The sequence below is a fragment of the Lynx rufus genome, unplaced genomic scaffold (assembly GCF_022079265.1).
Source record: "Lynx rufus isolate CCGP_SWC_20201006 ecotype Redwood Valley unplaced genomic scaffold, mLynRuf1.p SCAF_18, whole genome shotgun sequence".
In the NCBI taxonomy this organism is placed as follows: domain Eukaryota; kingdom Metazoa; phylum Chordata; class Mammalia; order Carnivora; family Felidae; genus Lynx; species Lynx rufus.
In genome coordinates, this window is record NW_025814832.1 from 1,444,156 (window position 1) to 1,457,454 (window position 13,299).

Consider the following 13,299-nt stretch of genomic DNA (forward strand, 5'->3'; position numbering starts at 1 on the left):
GGGGCTCGAACTCACGGACCGCGAGATCGTGACCTGGCTGAAGTCGGACGCTTAACCGACTGCGCCACCCAGGCGCCCCCACTAACATTTAAAAGTAGAGGAATAACATGTTCAGAATTGTGTTTAGACAGAAGTAGTCTAGGAGCATTGCGGAGGATAGGTTGCAGGGGAAATTAAGATTGGAGGTATAGGGAGGTAAGTAGGAAATGGTTTCAGTAATCCAGATTAGACATTGGTGGCCTAACTAGGTAGAGGCAGGAGGGATAGAAATCACTGATGAATTTGAGAAAAATTCATGAATAGAATGAGCAGAATGTGGTAGAAATTAAGGAGTGTGAGCCAGGTGTGGTGCTTGGGATTCTAATTTAGCAAGAGGCTAGGTGGTAGTACCTGGTTTATTGAGTTAGGGATCAAGGGGGAATGAGCTTGTTTTTGGGGAGATGAGATTTTCGTTTTGGGTTATATGCAATCTGAGAAAGCTGTGGGATATTCAAGTAGGGTTATTTAGTAGGCAATTGAAAATGGAAGTCAGAAGAGCAGGACAAAGCAGTGATACGGGGTGATGTTAGTAGAGGCCTTGGGTCTTTGAACTGAATCCTGAAGACTGAATAGAAGGGGGAAGGAGGGGCACCTGGGTGGCTCAGTCAGTTGAGTGTCTGACTTCGGTTAGCTGTCTGAGTTTGAGCCCTGCATCAGGCTCTGTGCTGACAGCTCAGAGCCTAAAGCCTGCTTTGGATTCTGTGTCTCCCTCTCTTTGTCCCTCCCCGATTCGTGCTCTGTCTTAAAAATAAACAAACATTTAAAAAAAAAAAAAAGTGGGGGAAAGAATTCCAAGTACAGAGAACAGAATTTTGTTAAGGGTGTGGAAAGTTTGGAGAATTGCACGTAGGTGGGGCTGAAGTGGACATAGGATAGCAGGTTGGGGAGTAACAAGATGAAAAAAAGAACAGGTCATGAAGAGCCTGTCATAGCATGCAAATTAACTTGGTTGCTCAGACACAGAGGAACCAGAGGAGGATTTTTAAGATGGCTTAAGATTTATAGTTTTTAAAATAATAGCTCAGAGAAGACCAGACAGATTTGTTATTACAGCATATCTGAATGTATTAAAGGTGCCTGGCAAGTAATAGACATGCAAAAAATTTATTGAATTCATGAGAGTTAATTCCTCTGTAAAATCTAACTCTGTGCCATTTACAAATGGCAAACTTACTTTTTCTCTAAGTTTGTATTTAAATTCCAGCTAGTTAACATACAGTGGAATATTAGTTTCGCTGTAGAATTTAGTGATTTATCATTTACATACACCTGGTGCTTATCACAAGTGCCTTCCTTAATACCCATCACCTGTTTTTTGTTATTGTTTTTGGTGCAAATAGATGATTTTATTAAAGCACAGGGACAGACCTATGGGCAGAAAGAGCTGCCTACTCATCACCTGTCTAACCCATTGCCTACCCCTCCTCCTCCCCCTGTCCACCTCACAAGTGACCTACTTAAATTATGGATTAATGGAAAATTAAAGGGATGAACAAAAATTTTCTAGGCAAATGAGAGTTCCCCCAAATTAGAAAAAGTAAAACAGAAGATAAGAAAGCATCAAATTGGAAAAAAAGGACTAGTTTATGTTAATAAAAACGATAATTTTCATTGAAAGTTAAAAAAAATGAAGGTCACCTGGGTGGCTCAGTTGGTTAAGCATCCAGCTTTGGCCCACATCATGATGTCATGGTTTGTGGGTTCGAGCTTCACATTGGGCTCTGTGCTGACAGCTCAGAGCCTGGAGCCTGCTTCGAATTCTGTGTCTCCCTCTCTCTCTGCTCCTCCCCCACTCATTCTCTCTCTCTCTCTCTCTCTCTCTCTCTCTCTCTCTGTCTGTCTTTCTCAAAAATAAAAAAACGAAGGCTTCAGCATTTTGAAAAATATAACAAATATCTTTTAATAAGTGTTTAACATGGGGCACCTGGGTGACTGTCAGTTGAGCATCCAACTCGATTTTAGCTCAGGGCATGATCCCAGCGTCGTGGGACTGAGCCCCAAATTGAGCTCCATGCTGCGCATGGATCCTGCTTGAGATTCATTCTCTCTCTCTCCCCCTGCCTCTCTCCCTTTCTCTCTCTCCCCCCCCCCCCCACTTGTGAGCTGTGAGAGCGCTCTCTAAAAAAATTAAAAAGTGTTTAACATAATTTGGAGACACTTTTCCTTGTATTTCTTTTTTTTTTTTTTTTAATTTTTTTTTTCAACGTTTTTTATTTATTTTTGGGACAGAGAGAGACAGAGCATGAACGGGGGAGGGGCAGAGAGAGAGGGAGACACAGAATCGGAAACAGGCTCCAGGCTCTGAGCCATCAGCCCAGAGCCCGACGCGGGGCTCGAACCCACAGACCGCGAGATCGTGACCTGGCTGAAGTCGGACGCTTAACCGACTGCGCCACCCAGGCGCCCCTTTTCCTTGTATTTCTAACCAAGTAGACAAAAGTAAACAGGGAAATAACCTTAGGGACTTTCAGAGGATTCACAAATGCCTTGAAAACAATTAGATAAAAATACTTGAGTTGGAGGCACGTCTGGCTGGCTCAGTCTCTAGGCTATTGATCTTAGGGTCATGAGTGGAAGTCCCATGCTGGCCGTAGAGCTTACTTTAAAAAACAAACAAAAAAAAATGGTATATTTTTTTTCTTGAGGAGATAGTGTTCAAAACTTTGACCTGTAATTTAGAACTTCACTTTTAAAAAGGGTCATTGACCCAAAAACCATTAAGTACTGCTGATAGGAAGTCTAAACAATACACTCAATAAATTTGATTTAATTATATGTTTCGAACTTTAAAAAATTTTTTTATTAAAAAAATTTTTTTGAACACTTATTCATTATTGAGAGACAGAGGGAGACAGAGCATGAGCAGGGGAGGGGCAGAGAATGGGGGTGACACAGAATCTGAAGCAGGCTCCAGGCTCTGAGCTGTCAGCACAGAGCCCGACACGGGGCTTGAACTCTCAAATCGAGAGATCATGAGCTGAGCTGAAGTTGGACACTCAACTGACTGAGCCACCCAGGCGCCCCTGTTTTGAACTTTTAAAAAAATATTTTTATTTATTTTTGAGAGAGCACAAACAGGGGAGGGGTAGAGAGAGAGGGACAGATGATCAGAAAAGCAGGCTCTGCGCTGATAGTGGTGAGCCCAATGTGGGGCTCGAACTCAACGAACTGTGAGATCATGACCTGAGCTGAAGTCGGACACTCAGCCAACTGAGGCACCCAAGTGCCCTTATGTTTTGAATTTTTAACCTATAAACATGAATGCATGTTTTTTTTTTTAAGTTTTATATATTCAAGTAATCTCTACACCCCACAAAGAGCTCAAACTCATGACCCTGAGATCAAAATTTGCAAGGTCTACTGAGCCAGTGAGGCACCCCATATTTGCTCACCTCTTAAGCAGGGTGTGTGTGGTATGGAGAGGGGGTATTTCTGAGTCAGTCACTCTAGGGACTGGTCTTGAGGTGCCACTTAGCAGCTCTGGAGGTTTTAGATAATTAACTTCACGGAGACTGAATTTCCTCATCTAAAGAACACAGGGATAAAAAGACATATTTTGGTATTTGTCATAAGGGTTAGTGATAATGCATGTGAAGTGACACATTATAAACACTTAGCAAATGATAGGTACCCTTATTTTTGTTACGCTTGGTGTAATTGATAAGGTGACGAGGATTTCTAGTGTAATCTCCCTTTCTATTTTTCTTCTCTGCATCCATCACTGCCTTGTTGTAATCATGTCTGACCTTTGCAATTAGATTTTAGTTTGTACTTTTTCACAATAACCAGCCCCTTGGGGATATGCAACTGAGTTGAGCCCTGTCAGTTGAGTTTGGTTAGAGTGTGACACTTAACTGATCTGTTTTTAAGCCAAAGAGCCAGCATTGAAGGGTTTTGTCATACTTTATAACAGTACATATTTAACCTCTTGGTGAAGATCTAATGAATAGAAACCAAGTCAGAAAATTAGGTTGGGAGGCTTTAGCCTTTGTTGTTGTTACATGAGGTTCAGTCCTACAGTGTTAGAATGATTGTTATTTCAACCATTGGTCACAGAATGTATCCTTCCAAACTCCATCTATAATGGTAATATTGTATTCATTAGTAGCAGAGCAGGAGTTATTCTGAGGAAATCGGACATGGACTTGTTGACAATAGGCTATTTTGTGAAGCTGGATGTGTTAAACAACAAAGACTGATCGAATAAATTACTAATTTCCACGTGAGAGCTAATTTTAGTTCTTGTGATCTCAGAAACGAGAATGAAAAAAGATCTTGCCTGTGTTCAGGAATTTTTAATGTCCCAGGGTGCTACAGTGACCTAGATATTTAACCAGTAAAGCTGAATGACTAGACTTTGTCCTACAAAAGGATTTCTAACGCTCAGAGTAGTGTCTGTGTTTTCTTAGAGGTAAGAGAATGAACACTTGTCTTGCTAACAAAGTGTAAGAATCAGCTCTTTGTTGTTTTTTTCCGTTTCTTTAATTAGAATAATCTCTGCTTGATATCTTGTACATTTTGGTGATTAGGATGTAATTTCTTATTAATAAATTATATACTCTAGTCCATCAAGGTGAATATATGTATATTTTTTAACAACAAGAATTGTTGATATAAATAACAACTCTGTTTGAAGGCACTAAGAAAACATTAATTATAATGCTGTTTCCCTTGCTCCGAGTGTTTTATAAAGCTATGTAATTAATGCTTCAGCTGTAGTACTGTCTTTTGTGATTGCTGTCACCGTGGGAAATAATCCTAGTTTGGTTTCCAACAGAATTGTCCCTCTTTCATGGGAAAGTATTCTGAAACCATGGGCCTGTTTTCCTTTTTTGAAAAGAGGATTTTGTTTTTTATTTTTTTATTTGTTAAAAAAATTTTTTTTAATGTTTGTGTGTGTGACAGAGAGAGTGAGCAAGCGAGCAGCAGAGGGGCAGAGAGAGACAGAGACACAGAATCCAAAGCAGTCTCCAGGCTCTGAGCTGTCAGCACAGAGCCTGATGCAGGGCTAGAACTCACGAGCTGTGAAATCAAGACCTGAGCTGAAGTCAGACACTCAACCTGCTCAGCTACCCAGGCACCCCTGGTTTTTGTTTTTGTTTTTAATTATACAGACATTATAGAACGCTTAATGGAAAATTATAGAAATATATCCATAAATGTAACTACATTTATGATGGTAATGTTGCAAACATAAAATAAAAAGTCACAGTTTTTACACCCCCAGAAGATGTAAGTACTTTATGTGTCTTTCTAAGTCTTTGTCCTTATACATACATAGTATTTTTTGTGATTGTAATTTTGATAGATACAATAATAGGACTTTTTTTTTTTTACCCCCACTTGACATTATAAGCATTTTGCATATAGTTAGAATTCTAACACTGCTGTGAAAATTATTTTATGTAAAATGTATTCAGATAAAAGAAAAATAATGAAGAGAATGAAGGTGTGTATCTACCCTATTCACCCCACCCACCATTTCCACATCCAGGAATGGCTTTTACACTTCCAGAGTTTTCTATGCATATACATACATGGGATCTTTTTTGTTTGGTTTTTGTCTTTTATACAAGAATGCGGTCATAATGTACATATGTGATTTTATTCAAAGTTGTGTTTTTTTTTTCTTTTTAAATATATCAAGGAACCCTCTTCATAAAAGCACAGCCCATTCTTCTTTAATGACTACAGAGTATTCTCGTGTGTGGAGGTATTATAGTTTATTCATCCAACTCCTTAATGATTACTTTTAGATTGTTCCTAAATTCTGTAATACAAAACAAATCTATTTAAGGATCTCTTACTACTGACTTTTTTTAAGTTTATTTATTTTGAGAGAAAGGGTGGGGGAGGGGCAGAGAGAGGGAGAGACTCCCAAGCAGGCTTCATGCTGTCAGCACAGAGCTTGATGCAGGGCTCCATCTCGCGAACTGTGAGATCATGACCTGGGCTGGTACGAAGAGTTGGACGCTGAACCAACTGAGCCACCCAGGTGCCCCTTACTACTGAATTTTTTAAAAGCTTTTTTTTTTTTCTTAAGTGAATTTAGGGTAAGTCACTGGGGTTTGCTTAGAAAATTGCAATACTTTTAACGGTACTTGGAAGGCCAGAGAGGTGTTTGGATGACTGGATTTTTCTTTCCTGTCATCTGCTTCTTGGCTAGCACAGAGATCTGCATTTAAGAGATCAATATGAGGGGCGCCTGGGTGACTCAGTGGTTTGAGCGTGAGTGTCTGACTTCAGCTCAGGTCATGATCTCACAGTTTGTGAGTTTGAGCCCCACATCAGGCTGTCTGCTGTCTGTCACACAGAGCCCGCTTTAGAGCCTTTGTCCCCCATGCTCTCTGCCCTTGCCCCACTCACACTCTCTCTCAAAAATGAATACACATTTAATAAAAAAAAAGAGAGGTCAATTTGATCAGGGTAGTTTCTTAACATTTTGCAAGTAGGATTTGGGTTCTTTGGTTAGCCTAAGGTTGTCAGTAATGGTCATTTCCACTGTTTCAGGATCTTTATTTTTTTATGTTACTGTCTAATTGCTTATTTGACCCATGAGATGTTAAAATAAAAAAATTAAATCAGTTGTGGATAACTGTGAATTGGTGGAAAACACAGCAAAAGACCATGGGTCTGCTTTTGGTTTTGTTGGACAAATGTTGTTATTCATGATTCTATTAGTATTATTATTACTATATCCTAATCAGAGCTGTCCTTTGGATCCCATACTCTCCTCTCATCCCAGGAACCTTAGTCTGGTTTTCCTTTTCCTAATGACTTAATCTCTCTCTGTCACCTAGCTTCTTCTCTTTAATTTTTTGGAAATTTGAGATATCATTCACATACTATAAAATCATTTTAAAATGTATGGTTGTGTTCTTCTTAGTATGTTCGCAGGGTTGTGCAAGCATCACCACTAATTCCAGAACATTTTTGTCACCCCCGAAATAAACCTATTCAGCAGTCACTCCCAACTCCTCTCTTCAGCCCTTGGCAACCACTAATCTCCTTTCTTTCTCTACATATTTGCATGTTTTGGACATTTCATATAAATGGGATCATAATATGTGGTCTTTGTGACTTTTCATTGACTTTTAAACATGTTTAAATCTTTAATTTAAAAATTATTAATAAAATCTCTCCATCAACCCTCTCACTTCCACTGCCCTATCTCACTTCTCCCTTGCACAACTCACTTGTCTTTTGCACAACTCACCTTCTTGAAGAATTGTCTGATTTTACAGTCTTCATTTTTTCCACACTATACTTAACCTTCAGCTTGTTCTATGGTGGTTTCTGATTCCACCACTATCAAAGCAGCTCTTGAAAAGGTCTCCATTGATCTGTTGTCATTAAATGCAGTTTTGGTTTTCAGTTGACTTCTGAGAAGCAGGTTACTCTGCCCATGCTGTCCTTCATGGACACCCTCTTTCCTTGGCTTCCTGGGCACCACACTTTATTCCACCCTTTTTGTATCCTTGCATAGCTTCCTTTGTAATGATTATATCTACAACCATTAAAGGGGACTTCAAGGCTTAATGCAGGGTTCTCTTTGCTTCTGATTTTGTATTTTCCCCTTAAGAATTCTCATCACTCATCTCTCACTTGTTTGTGTGCATTTCACTTATTCTTTTGTTTCCCCAGACCAATTTTCTGGGCTCTGTACCTGGAGATCACTGCTTACTCACTATCTCTGCTTAGATGTCTCAGATTCAGCTCAGATTTATGATATTTCTCCTAAAAGTCATTCTCTGTCAGAGTTCACAGTTTTAGAGAATGGCACTGTCTGTCCTGTTAACAAGCCGGAACCTGAGAGGACATCTATGAGTACTTGTCCGTCACCAAATCTTGTTAAGTTTCCCCTTCTGAAAATATCTTCATTCTTTTCATTTTCCTCAAGCTTTGCCACTGCCACCTTTATCCAGCCTCTTAAGTCAGATAAAGGAATCACTTTCTAACTGGTGTCTCTGCCTTCCACTTTGGTCTGTCTGTGTTTCATACCAGATGTAGGTCCTTAGCATAGATTATAATTTTCTTGGTGTGATGAATAGGTTTTAGTGTTGCTTTCAGTAGAGTCCCAGATTAGATGATAAAATGATATTGTTGCCCTAATTATAAGGCCCTGCATAATCTGGTTCCTATCTTCCTGTTTAGCCTCATCTGAAACTATACATGCTTACCTTGCCCTCCCCATTCTAGACACCGTGGCTGTCTCAGTATCTGGAATGCCCCATGAATTCAGAAAGAAGCTTTTTATTTTGATGAGGTCCCAGTAAGTCCATTTTTGCTTTTGTTTCCCTCGCCTCTGGAGACATGTTGAGTAAGAAGTTGCTGCGGCCAAGGTCAAAGTGGTTTTTGCCTGCTTTCTCCTCGAGGATTTTGATGGCTTCCTGTCTTAAATTCAGGTCTTCCATCCATTTTGAGTTTCTTTTTGTGTATGGTGTAAGAAGTGGTCCAGGTTCATTCTTTTGCATGTTGCTGTCCAGTTTTCCCAGCACCGCTTGCTGAAGAGACTGTCTTTATTCCATTGGATATTCTTTCCTGCTTTGTCAAAGATTAGTTGGCCATATGTTTGTGGGTCCATTTCTGGGTTCTCTGTTCTGTTCCATTGATCTGAGTGTCTGTTCTTGTGCCAGTACCATACTGCTTGATGATTACAGCTTTGTAATACAGTTTGAAGTCCGGGATTGTGATGCCTCCTGCGTTGGTTTTCTTTTTCAAGATTGCTTTGGCTATTCGGGGTCTTTTCTGGTTCCATACAAATTTTAGGATTGTTTGTTCTAGCTCTGTGAAGAATGCTGGTGTTATTTTGATAGGGATTGCATTGAATATGTAGACTGCTTTGGGTAGTATTGACATTTCAACAGTATTTGTTCTTCCTATCCAGGAGCCTGGAATATTTTTCCATTTTTTTGTGTCTTCAATTTCTTTCATAAGCTTTCTATAGTTTTCAGTGTATAGATTTTTCACCTCTTTGGTTAGATTTATTCCTAGGTATTTTATGGTTTTTGGTGCAATTGTAAATGGGATCGATTCCTTGATTTCTCTTTCTGTTGCTTCATTGTTGGTTTGTAGGAATGCAACCGATTTCTGTGCATTGATTTTATATCCTGCAACTTTGCCGAATTCATGAATCAGTTCTAGAAGTTCTCTGGTGGACTTTTCTGACCTTTCTAAGGTTCCACTAATTACACAGGTTCCTCAGCACCTTGTACCTATCTTTTACAGCATTTGTCAGAGTGACAATTTTACATGTGTTTGGGTGCTTCTTGGATGAATACCTACCCTTTACCACACTATCACCTTCATGAAGGGGGAGATGATGTCTGTATTTGCAAGTCTCTGGCATTTTGTACAATGCCTACTACATAGTTGATACATGATAAATATCTGTTGAATGAATAAAGGAATGAATCCCCACTGTCACAACTTCTTAAAAATTCTAACCTATTTCATATAAGTTAGCTGAGCAAAGTAGTGTTCAAAGAAAGTGAAACTTTTTTTTTGAAGATTTTAAGTAATCTTTAAACCCAACATGTGGGTCAAATTCACATCCCTGAGATTGAGAGTCCCACGCCTCACTGACTGGGGTAGTCAGGCACCCTGAGAGTGAAACTTTTTTTTTAATGTTTATTTATTTTGAGAGACAGAGAGAGAGCGAGCAGGGGAGGGGCAGAGAGAATCCCAAGCAGGCTTTGCACTGCACCATCAGCGCAGAGCCTGACGTGGGGCTTGATCTCATGAAGTGCGAGACCATGACCTGAGCGGAAATCAAGAGCTGGACACTCAACCAACTTAGCCACCCAGAGAGTGAAACATTTTTATACTTCATCTTTAAAAGTATAAGGTGGGGGTGCCTGGATGGTTCAGTCAGTTGAGCATCTGACTTCAACTCGGGTCATGATCTCGTGGTTCATGGGTTCAGGCCCCACATCAGGCTTGCTGCTGTCAGTGCAGATTCTCTGTCCTTCTCCCACTTGTACTCTCTTCCTCTCTCTCAAAACAAAAAATGAAAAAACAAAAAGCATTAAAAGTATAAGGTAACCAAGTATTTCAGCTTTTTTTATAATTCTACTGTTTACAGTATGGGGTGCAACCTGTCAGCCTGTGAATTTTGTAAGGCTTGCAGTTGTTTCTTGCCCACATAGATTTTAAGAATCAGGAAAATTTCATATAAAATTATGGGTTGTTGGTTTCCTTTGAAAATTTTAGAGATCTGGCAAAACTGGACTGACAAACTTGACATTAATTATCTGGAACTACATGATAATCATACCCTTTGAATTGGCTTTTTGTGTCATCTGGTGTAATGCTACTAAAAGTGTGGTTATTGAACTAGCTGCTCAGCCACAAACTATTTGCCACAAACAGAGATAAGCTACAAACAGAGATAAGCACCTTATGCTACATGTCTGTTTAGCAGACATTTCTTTGGTTGAATGACTTTGTTCAGTATACTGATTTACAGGCATGCACAAGCTCCATATCTTGTTAGGGACTGGCATTTTGAGTAGTACCTTGTAAGTATTTGAGTTTGCAATCCCTGATTTTCATAATTTTATTTAAAGTGCCAGTGCAAAGTAACACTCAGAAGTTGTAGGGTAGTAACTATGTCAGGATGTACTTCACTTCTGTTAACGCTGTTCAAGGTAATACTGTTCCAAGTTTATTTTTTTTTTAATTTTTTTTTTTTTAATGTTTACTTTTGAGAGAGAGGGAGTGAGTGAGTGAGTGAGTGAGTGCAGGGCAGAGAGAGGGAGGCACAGAATCCGAAGCAGGCTCCATGCTTTGAGCTGTCAGCACAGAGCCCGATGCAGGACTCAAACTCACAAGCCACGAGATCATGACCTGAGCCAAAGTCGGACACTTAACCGACTGAGCCACCCAGGTGCCCCCGTTCCAAGTTTATTTACAAGGTATCTAGGCTATTAAGTTTCTTTGATAGAAAAATTGGAAATTTTACATTTCAGATTTTTAGGCTTTGAACACAGGTATTATATTGGGATATAATTCTGTTTGTGTGTTTAGCAGTGAAGCTTGATAGATTGGGCAACTGTTATAGAATAAAGAATATGAATTCATTTGAATGCCTTAGTCTGGTACTCAGATGTGAACGTCTTTCCATGTGTATTTTGAGAGAGAGAGAGACAGCGTGAGCAGGGAAGGGACAGAGAGGTAGACACAGAATCCAAAGCAAGCTCCAGGCTCTGAGCTGCCAGCACAGAGCCCGACATGGGGCTCGAACCCACAAACTGTGAGATCATGATCTAAGCCAAAGTCAGATAGATGCTTAATTGACTGAGCCACGCAGGCACCCCACCCACGTGTAAAAATTCGATTCCCATTCTCTGTTACTGAGGGAAATGGAGTTGGCCCATCTTTTCACACACTTGATGGGTTTCACAGGAGTAAAATCCAATATTCTTTTTAGAATTAAAAGTAAAGTTTTTATAGATTTAAAACCCCCTTTTTTATGCTACATCATTTATCTTGTTGAATCTGAGATTGTACTGCTTTTATTTGAAGAAATACAAAGGTAATGAAAGTTCTTTTTTAACGAATTAATTTCTTAGTAATCTCTGTATCTCTGCACCCAGTTTAGGGCTTGAACTCACAACCTTGAGATCAAGAGTCTACCATCTGAGCCAGCCCAGAACCCCCATTGTGTGTGTGTGTGTGTGTGTGTGTGTGTGTGTGTGTGTGTGTGTGTTAATGTTGTGTGATTGAGTGAAGCAGAAATGTGTTCATCATCGCTTGCTTATAGATTCTCTTTTATCGGCCCCACAAATTACAAAACTAATGTATATCTATTTAGATGTCTAGGAATAGACTTAATACTTAATTCCCCTTTAAATACACGTAATATATTTTAATGACACTTTTTTTGCTCGCATATATTTATACAATAAACTTCTACTTCCACTGTTTTGTGGAAACTGGTCTTTAAAATTTCAAAAATCCCCACCTAAATGTGAAGGGGTAATTATTTTTTAAATTACTATCCGCTTGGGATGCTTGGCTGGCTGTCAGCAAAGCATGCAGACTTTTGATCTTGGGGTTGTCAGTTTGAGCCCCAAGTTGGAGTAGAGTTTACTTTAAAAAGGCAGGGGACAGGAGGTAGAAATTAGCCATTCTCCCGACTTTGCTGTGGCATTTTGTATTTTTGACGGTTCCTGCACAGTCACTGCTGTTTCTCATTCAGTGCTTTTTATCCTTCTAAATTGATGGTGATCTAGTGTAAGGTAATACCTGCTGTTTTCTCTTTTACTTTCACTTAAACTTTTACTTTCAATCTTTGGATCACTATGTTTTTTTTGTTTTTTTTTTGTTTTTTATGTTTGTTTATTTTTGAGAGACAGAGTGCAAGTGGGGGAGGGGCAGAGAGAGAGAGGGAGACACAGAATCTTAAACAGGCTCCAGGTTCTGAGCTGGCAGCACAGAGCCCGATGCGTGGCTTGAACTCAGGAACTGAGATCAGGACCCGAGCCGAAGTCAGATGCTTAACCGACTGAGACACCCATGTGCCCCTGGATCACTGTGTTTTGGCATAGTCTTTGTTTACAGCATAGTTTTTTGGTTTTGTCTTTATGATCTAACCTGAGAGTTTTAGAATAGATTTGACCCATTTACATTTATTTTATATTGTGCTTTGTTTTGGTTGCTTCTTTTTTTTTTTTCCTTTACTCTGTGTGATTTGGCTTTCATCTCCCTTTTCTTTACCACTTGATTTTATTCGATTATATTGTTTCTCTTAATGTTTCTAGTGTTTATATTCTTAAATGTATACCTTATATCTCTGCTACCTACTTTATCAGTTTTGGATGAAATCTTCTGACCCACGTTGAGGAAATAATGTACTTAATTACCTCTTCCTTTTCCCCTCCTTAATTTTAATTGTGTGTACATGTCCTGTTGTGTGGCCACAGTTCACAGGTGTTTTAATCTTAGTTCTCCAGTTAAAATAGCTTCACTGCTCACTGCTAGTCTATTGCTATAGTTTGTCTGTTGGTTGTTGAATTTTTCCATTAGGGATTTTTTTTTTTTTCACAAAGGGATCGTGGAAACCTATGTTCCTTGAGTTCTTATGTGCTTAAAAACATTTATCTGTTGTCATTATACTTGAAATACAATTTTGCTGAGTATAAAATTGTTAGGTAACATTCTTTTCCTCTAAGGGCTTTGTAGTCTGTGTCCTTTTGTTTTCTGCTATTAAATAGTGCTGTTGCGTGGAAGTCTGAAGTCAGTCTTTTTTTTTTTTTA

The 13,299-nt window shown here is 39.3% G+C and overlaps 1 protein-coding gene across 1 annotated transcript in view; it reads left to right on the forward strand.

Annotated features, from left to right (window-relative positions):
- Positions 1–13,299, forward strand: part of METTL16 (methyltransferase 16, N6-methyladenosine) — a 73,647-nt gene that overhangs the window by 9,961 nt on the left and 50,387 nt on the right. The gene's annotated exons all lie outside the window — the stretch shown is intronic.